This window comes from Sebastes umbrosus, chromosome 14 (genome assembly GCF_015220745.1).
Source record: "Sebastes umbrosus isolate fSebUmb1 chromosome 14, fSebUmb1.pri, whole genome shotgun sequence".
In the NCBI taxonomy this organism is placed as follows: domain Eukaryota; kingdom Metazoa; phylum Chordata; class Actinopteri; order Perciformes; family Sebastidae; genus Sebastes; species Sebastes umbrosus.
The window spans coordinates 11862725-11870371 of record NC_051282.1 but is presented as its reverse complement, the minus strand read 5'-3'; the positions used below and the strand labels follow the sequence as shown (position 1 = coordinate 11870371).

Below are 7647 nucleotides of genomic sequence, written 5' to 3'. Positions count from 1 at the left end.
CAGTCAGTCACCCAGTCAGTCACTCAGTCAGTCCACTCAGTCACCAGTCAGTCACCCAGTCAGTCACTCAGTCCCCAGTCAGTCACTCACTCACTCAGTCAGTCACTCAGTCACCCAGTCAGTCACTCAGTCACCCAGTCAGTCACCCAGTCAGTCACCCAGTCAGTCACCCAGTCAGTCACTCAGTCAGTCACCCAGTCAGTCACTCAGTCACCCAGTCAGTCACTCAGTCACCCAGTCAGTCACCCAGTCAGTCACTCAGTCACCCAGTCAGTCACTCAGTCACCCAGTCAGTCACCCAGTCAGTCACCCAGTCAGTCACTCAGTCAGTCAGTCACTCAGTCAGTCAGTCACTCAGTCACCCAGTCAGTCACCCAGTCAGTCACCCAGTCAGTCACCCAGTCAGTCACTCAGTCACCCAGTCAGTCACTCAGTCACCCAGTCAGTCACCCAGTCAGTCACTCAGTCACCCAGTCAGTCACTCACTCACTCAGTCAGTCACTCAGTCACCCAGTCAGTCACCCAGTCAGTCACCCAGTCAGTCACTCAGTCAGTCAGTCAGTCAGTCAGTCAGTCACTCAGTCACTCAGTCACCCAGTCAGTCACTCAGTCACCCAGTCAGTCACCCAGTCAGTCACTCAGTCAGTCACCCAGTCAGTCACTCAGTCACCCAGTCAGTCACTCAGTCACCCAGTCAGTCACCCAGTCAGTCACTCAGTCACCCAGTCAGTCACTCACTCACTCAGTCAGTCACTCAGTCACCCAGTCAGTCACTCAGTCACCCAGTCAGTCACCCAGTCAGTCACTCAGTCAGTCAGTCAGTCAGTCAGTCAGTCACTCAGTCACCCAGTCAGTCACCCAGTCAGTCACTCAGTCAGTCACCCAGTCAGTCACTCAGTCACCCAGTCAGTCACTCAGTCACCCAGTCAGTCACCCAGTCAGTCACTCAGTGACCCAGTCAGTCACCCAGTCAGTCAGTCAGTCACTCAGTCACCCAGTCAGTCACCCAGTCAGTCAGTCAGTCACTCAGTCACCCAGTCAGTCACCCAGTCAGTCAGTCAGTCACTCAGTCACCCAGTCAGTCACCCAGTCAGTCACCCAGTCACTCAGTCAGTCACTCAGTCAGTCACTCAGTCACCCAGTCAGTCACTCAGTCACCCAGTCAGTCACCCAGTCAGTCACTCAGTCAGTCAGTCAGTCAGTCAGTCAGTCACTCAGTCACCCAGTCAGTCACCCAGTCAGTCACTCAGTCAGTCACCCAGTCAGTCACTCAGTCACCCAGTCAGTCACTCAGTCACCCAGTCAGTCACCCAGTCAGTCACTCAGTGACCCAGTCAGTCACCCAGTCAGTCAGTCAGTCACTCAGTCACCCAGTCAGTCACCCAGTCAGTCAGTCAGTCACTCAGTCACCCAGTCAGTCACCCAGTCAGTCAGTCAGTCACTCAGTCACCCAGTCAGTCACCCAGTCAGTCACCCAGTCACTCAGTCAGTCACTCAGTCAGTCACTCAGTCACTTACCCCCCACCACCCACCACGTTGCTTCTTCAGTCTTCAGTCTTCAGTCTTCAGTCTTCCGTCTTCTTCAGTTAACAGCTGATAGTCCTCGATTGCTCAATGTTGATCCGGAGAGGCCTCATAGAGAACCCCGACCGGCACCGAACAACCCAGCTTTCCAGCAATATTAACCAAGATGATCTGAACCTGATCGCAGCGCGGGTCCTATAAGTAAACTTTTCGAGCGAGGACTGTGACGTCAGTCATGACGTCTCTGTTGTCATGATGTCAGTCATGACGTCTCTGTTGTCATGACGTCAGTCATGACGTCTCTGTAGTGATGACGATGATCTCCGATCAACCAATCAATGGGCTAAATGTGATAGTTTATTCAACGTCAGCATAAACATAATTTAATGATATCATGAATAGCTCTGACCCAGATCAGGGTTATTAAATGACCGTATTCATTATTACTCTACATCCTATATATCACTTTATAGGCTGCACATATGCACATATTACATGTATTTATTGACGGACTGCACACACTATGTTCACCCATTCACTCTGTATCTTTTATATCTCTATTTATTGTTTTTATAATTGTTGTATACCTTTACCTCTCCTTTGTTTCGCTCTGTTTGCTGATGTTGCTGCTTTAACACCTGAATTTCCCTCCGGGGATTAATAAAGGTTCATCTTATCTTATCTTATCTTATCTTATGTTATGTTCTTAATGTATATGTTCTTAATATGCCCTTGTACAAAGTATTTCCTTTTATAATTGTAATGTGAATGTAACTGTAATGTAAATGTAATATAACTTATTATTTTAATGGAGGTTCCAGCAAAAAGTATTTCACACGTTTGTACCTGTATAACCGGCGTGACAATAAACATCTTGAATCTTGAATCTTGAATATAGTCATTTAAATGCTGTTGAAACAACAGTTATACTGGATGTAACCTGGACATTTCATAAAAACTTGTTGTGTGGAATCAGGTTGGAGCGTCATAGCCTTTTAAAATTTTACGCAGTAATTTGCAGAAATTGTCAGGAAATAACAGTAAAGTAAGATGAGCAAAATCAATATAATGACAAGTTGTAGTATTAGAATTACCTGTAATTACTATTGGGTAATTATAGAGTCAAATCAAAACATAAACTCTTTATGACTTTATGACAGCTGCTAAATCAGGCCATGTGGCAGACGGATGCTTTGGATAAAAATATAATCAAATAATCAAAAACGGGTGTAAGGTGATCCACAAATATGCAGAAAACATTCAAGTATAGTATTGATACAATTCTGCATGAGTCAAGCTTTACCTATATAACACTTTTTAAAATAACGTTACACATTTGGCAAAGTGTGCTGGCAAAAAGCAGAGATATCATGTATGCTGTTATTACTAATGCTAATACTAATCTAATATAGAGAGGCCGGTGACGTCACACATGACATAGAACATAACTGGTAGGACTGCTGACATCTTCTGTGACGTCGTACATGACATCAATGCACATAAGAATTCCCACAAGAATTGTGATGTCACCTCACAGATAGTCTGCACTTAATTACAGTCAAATCAAATAGAATAATCCAATAATCCAACCATGCTCACTTTGATTAGTAGCCTGATGATCAAATGTTGCTGCCAGCAGCAGGTGGAGTTAAGGGAAGCTTCAATAGCCTAATGCCAAGCTAGAGGGAAATGTTGATTTACCAGAAGATAAAGGAAGAAATCAATAATATGTTTTCAGTTATACTCAATTTATGTTGACTTACACTGTAGCCTATTCAAGGTGACATTTGATGTGACTACATCATTAGAGCTAAATAAATGCAGTATTGCCTTTGGTATTCTTTCTCATTATCCAATTCAATCTGTAGGCCAACAGATATCATATTTTCAGTTGGTTTCATTGTAGCATAAATGCAATATCATATTTCTTTACAATTTGACTTATATAAATAGCTACATAAAAACCTTTTTACTAAACAAATATAGCCTACATTTATGTACACACTGTTGAAATGTATGTTGTATGTAGCCTAATGAAATGCATACAAAATACATTTGAAGTAGGATATATTGCCAAGATATGCGTATAAATATATCCAACACACACGTGCTCAGATATTTACTTGAATGCAGTAGCTTTAAGTAATAATCCATTATGTTTTCATATGAATCATTCAGTGCATTATCTTCTGATTGCTATATGCAACACAAATGCTATGAAAGGTCCTCTTGTGCACAGAAATTGAGTGTTTTTACAGCAGCAATAACTATGTATTTCTTATTTGTAGTATGTATTTCCTAATTAGAAACGCTGTGAAGAGAGAGGGTAAAAGATAGAATTTACAGAAACACAAACTTCAACAACAGAAAATCTCACAGGACAGGCCACACTCAGGGTAAATAAGCTCATTGGTGTTGCAGGACAAGCAGCCAGACATAAATGTCCTGTTAGACAGGAGAAATGGTGAGACAGAAGCATCATGCTATTGTTAGACAGGTCTCTCAGCCAGCAGTCCCTGAGTAAAGACACTCCCTGAGTTACAAACGCTCCTCTACTGCCTCCTGCTGGCCAGGACAGGATCCAACACTGATCCACAGTGGACTAACACAATAGGAATCCCAAAAATACACTTCATCTTACATCAAAACACAATAAATACTTAAACTTCAATGTGATTACATTCTGTGTGGGTCACATTCTTCCCAAGCCCAAAATATAAACTCGACTAAATATCAGTATACAGCACCGCAAATATGAATAGAAAAGCAACCCACATTTATTATACAGCATCCCAAATACGCTTTCCAGGGAATATTTGAGCGTCTGTGTCAGGAGACACAACATGCAGTGTGTGTATTTTGTAAGGGACGATTATATCTGTGGGTTACAAGTTGAGGTACAAACATGTCTTTTATTATGAATTGATAAAGTTGCTGCATCAGGTTACATTTCCGTGCTGTGCTCAATACTGCCTCTATTGGAGCCTAAATACTGTGTAATCTGGCTGCTTACATGATGCATAAAGTGAGAACTGCTGACATCTCAGAATTGATTAGTACTTGAGTAAATGTACTTAGTTACATTCCACCTCTGGTGACAGTTATGAAGCTGAGACACATAGTAGACTATTCAGATATATTCTATATGTCATCTTATTTCATTTGAGAAAGAAAGAAACTCTTTTCGAAAGTGACAATATCGACGTCTCCGATCAATCAATCAATCAATCAATTAATGAGCTATGCGATAGTTGTGTGATGTTTTTTAAATAGTAATATTAATAGTAGCGACAGTAGCGACCGGTGGCTTGCTATATACAGTCAGTGCAATGGCACTGTTTGTGATGCAGCTCATACAGGTTCATGACATCCCAGTTTTCTGACATATCTGTGACTTCTACAACATGTACAAAGCAGCAGCAGTGGTTCTTTCTTTCATGGTTGATGGAGGAAAGAGAGGCGAAAATTTGAAGCACAACATAACGTAACTTAAATGAACATAAACAATAGCGCATGCTCAACAACAGCACTATGTAATGATGGAGAAGATGCCTGATGCAGAGCACCACCTGATGCAGAGCAGCACCTGATGCAGAGCACCACCTGATGCAGAGCACCACCTGATGCAGAGCAGCACCTGATGCTGGCGCGCCCTGAGCAGAAAAGCCTCAATCAAGCGATGCTCTCTCTCTTTCTCTTTCTCTCTCCTTCACCTGGACTCATCCCTGCCAGAACCTGCTGCCTTTGTTTGTCTTTTCTTTAGTTTTCACTCACAACACATCACACTTCATCATGCTCACACATCCACATCTACATTACTGATGTTACTGACTGACACACTCCACATTGGTAGTTACTTCTGTATATCCTTAATTTATTTATAATAAATATCTTTAATTTACAATCATTCACTGCGTCCTTTCCCGTATTTGTCATGTCCTAGGAGCCGGGCTATGACAGATTGAGGGCTCGTCCAGCTGTTTCCTGCCGCGACGTGTAGATAAGATCTGGTAATGTGTATTTTTGTGCTTTTGGGCATTTTGATAATTAGTCGAGCTCTTTGTGATTTGTTTGGACCATTTGGGTCAGTTAAACGGTAAAAACTGTCTGCAGCAGAAGTTTGATCGTGGCCTGTTTGTGTGTTTCAGAAAATTTGGTGCGCGTGTGCGTAAAGTTGGTTTGGAGCGCCCGCAGCACGGCGCGCTCTGCTCCTCTGTTTACCTGCTGTAGTACCGCAGGTAACCGGATCGGCTTGTGAGTGCGCGAATGTTGGTTTGAGGGAAAGGACAACGCATTTGGACTTTACAGGGTAAGTTAAGAAAGAAAACGTAAACAGAAAACTGTTCTCCGCTTTTCATTTTGAAAGAGCAACAATGAGTCATGATCATTGGTCGCTGACCAGAACTGTTACTTCATCATTCTCTCAGCCAATCTGGCCGACCAGTCCTGAGACTAACCAGGCTCTCTCTCCAGAGGAGGTCTGAACCTGGTCTCCGCGGGCTCCAGGCCTGAGAAGGGCTGATAGTCCTCATGTAGCTCAGAGGAGAGCCGGTCCGAGCCTCTACTCCAGACTGACGCATTGTCAGAAAGGAGCTGTCCTCTAGGCTGACCTTCAGTGACCTTCAGTCAGCCTAGAGGAGAGGTTCCGGCCGGATCTGCTCCGAACAACCTAGCTTTTCAGCCAATCCCTTACACGGGTTCCCCCTTTAGAAAAAGCTTAAAAAGCTTTTCAGCAATCTCCTAGGTAGGAAATTTGAACCTGATCGCAGAGCGGGTCCTATAAGTAAACTTTTCGAGCGAGGACTTTGACGTCAGTCATGACGTCATGACATCAAAGACGGTGATCTCCGATCAACCAATCAATGGGTTACAGTTTGGCTGTACGTCGGCCTCAACGTGATCAGCAGGTGAATTAAACACCTCCAGAGCAGGAGATACTTTTCCTCCGGTAATATCGTTTCCAGTGGCGGCTGGTGGAATTGTTTCTCGGTTTGGCTGTGCCACATCCAATCAATTTCAGCAAACATCCCGGTATGATTTAATGCATCAAAAACACATTACTACCTTGCAGTTAAATAATTAACAATTATTTTATTCCAACAGGAAGAGTAAATAATACTTTGAAAAAACACAACAGTATAAAATGTACTCAGTGGCGGAATGTAACTAAGTACTTAAATACAATTTTGAGGTATACTTCTACTTTACTTGAGTATTTCCATGTTCTGCTACTTTCTACTTCCACATCTCAGAGGGAATAGTAGACTTTTTACTCCACTACATTTATCTGACAACTTTAGTTACTTTACAGATTCAGATTGTTAACACAAAATATAATCGCATTACAATCAAATTACACATATTACTGGGTGCATTCCATATTTAAAACACAAATATTGACATTTTGTATAATTTTTATTATTAGTAGTAGTAGTATTAGTAGTAGTAGTATTAGTAGTAGTAGTATTAGTAGTAGTAGTATTAGTAGTAGTATTAGTAGTAGTATTAGTAGTAGTATTAGTAGTAGTATTAGTAGTAGTAGTAGTAGTAGTAGTAGGAGCCGGTCAGCACTGATAGAATCACAGACTACGATCCGCCCGTGACGCGTAAAATACGCCCGGGTGTCTGGTCCTCTGGCTCACCTGTCAGTGACACCAGCCCGTCCAATACAAAGGGCTTAAAACATCTGGATCTGGACTCTCAACATCATGTTCACTCTGGCCAGCTGGAACTACAGGTGATACTGATTTAATCAAACCTATATGTCTTTGGGTTGGGACACATCAGGTGAAGATTGCTGCTGCTCCTTTCGCGTTTGAGGAGCAAGCAACTCACAATAATGTGTGTGTGGTCTGAGGACAATAAAAACACTCTCTCTCCTCCCGGTGGAAAGAGGGAGCTTTTGGAAAATTGTCCGCTGTGGCTGATGGAGGAAAGAGAGGCGAACATTTGCTTCTCGCTTGGTGTGAATGCACGATAATACAATACGAAGCACAACATAACGTAACTTAAACGAATATAAACAACAGCACATGCTCAACAACAGCACTATGTGATGATACATTGAACCACTGACACACTCCACAGAAAACCTAAACACAGAACTGTTCTCCTCCTTTTCAT

General features: G+C 42.5%; 1 long non-coding RNA gene across 1 annotated transcript; it reads right to left on the bottom strand.

Moving 5' to 3' along the window:
* Positions 1-1082: 1082 nt before the first annotated feature.
* LOC119502032 lies at positions 1083-1754 on the bottom strand. Its single transcript, XR_005210001.1, has 2 exons — positions 1519-1754; positions 1083-1213 (listed from the first exon to the last, which is right to left on the bottom strand). It is a non-coding gene; the product is annotated as an uncharacterized LOC119502032 (long non-coding RNA).
* Positions 1755-7647: the final 5893 nt, after the last annotated feature.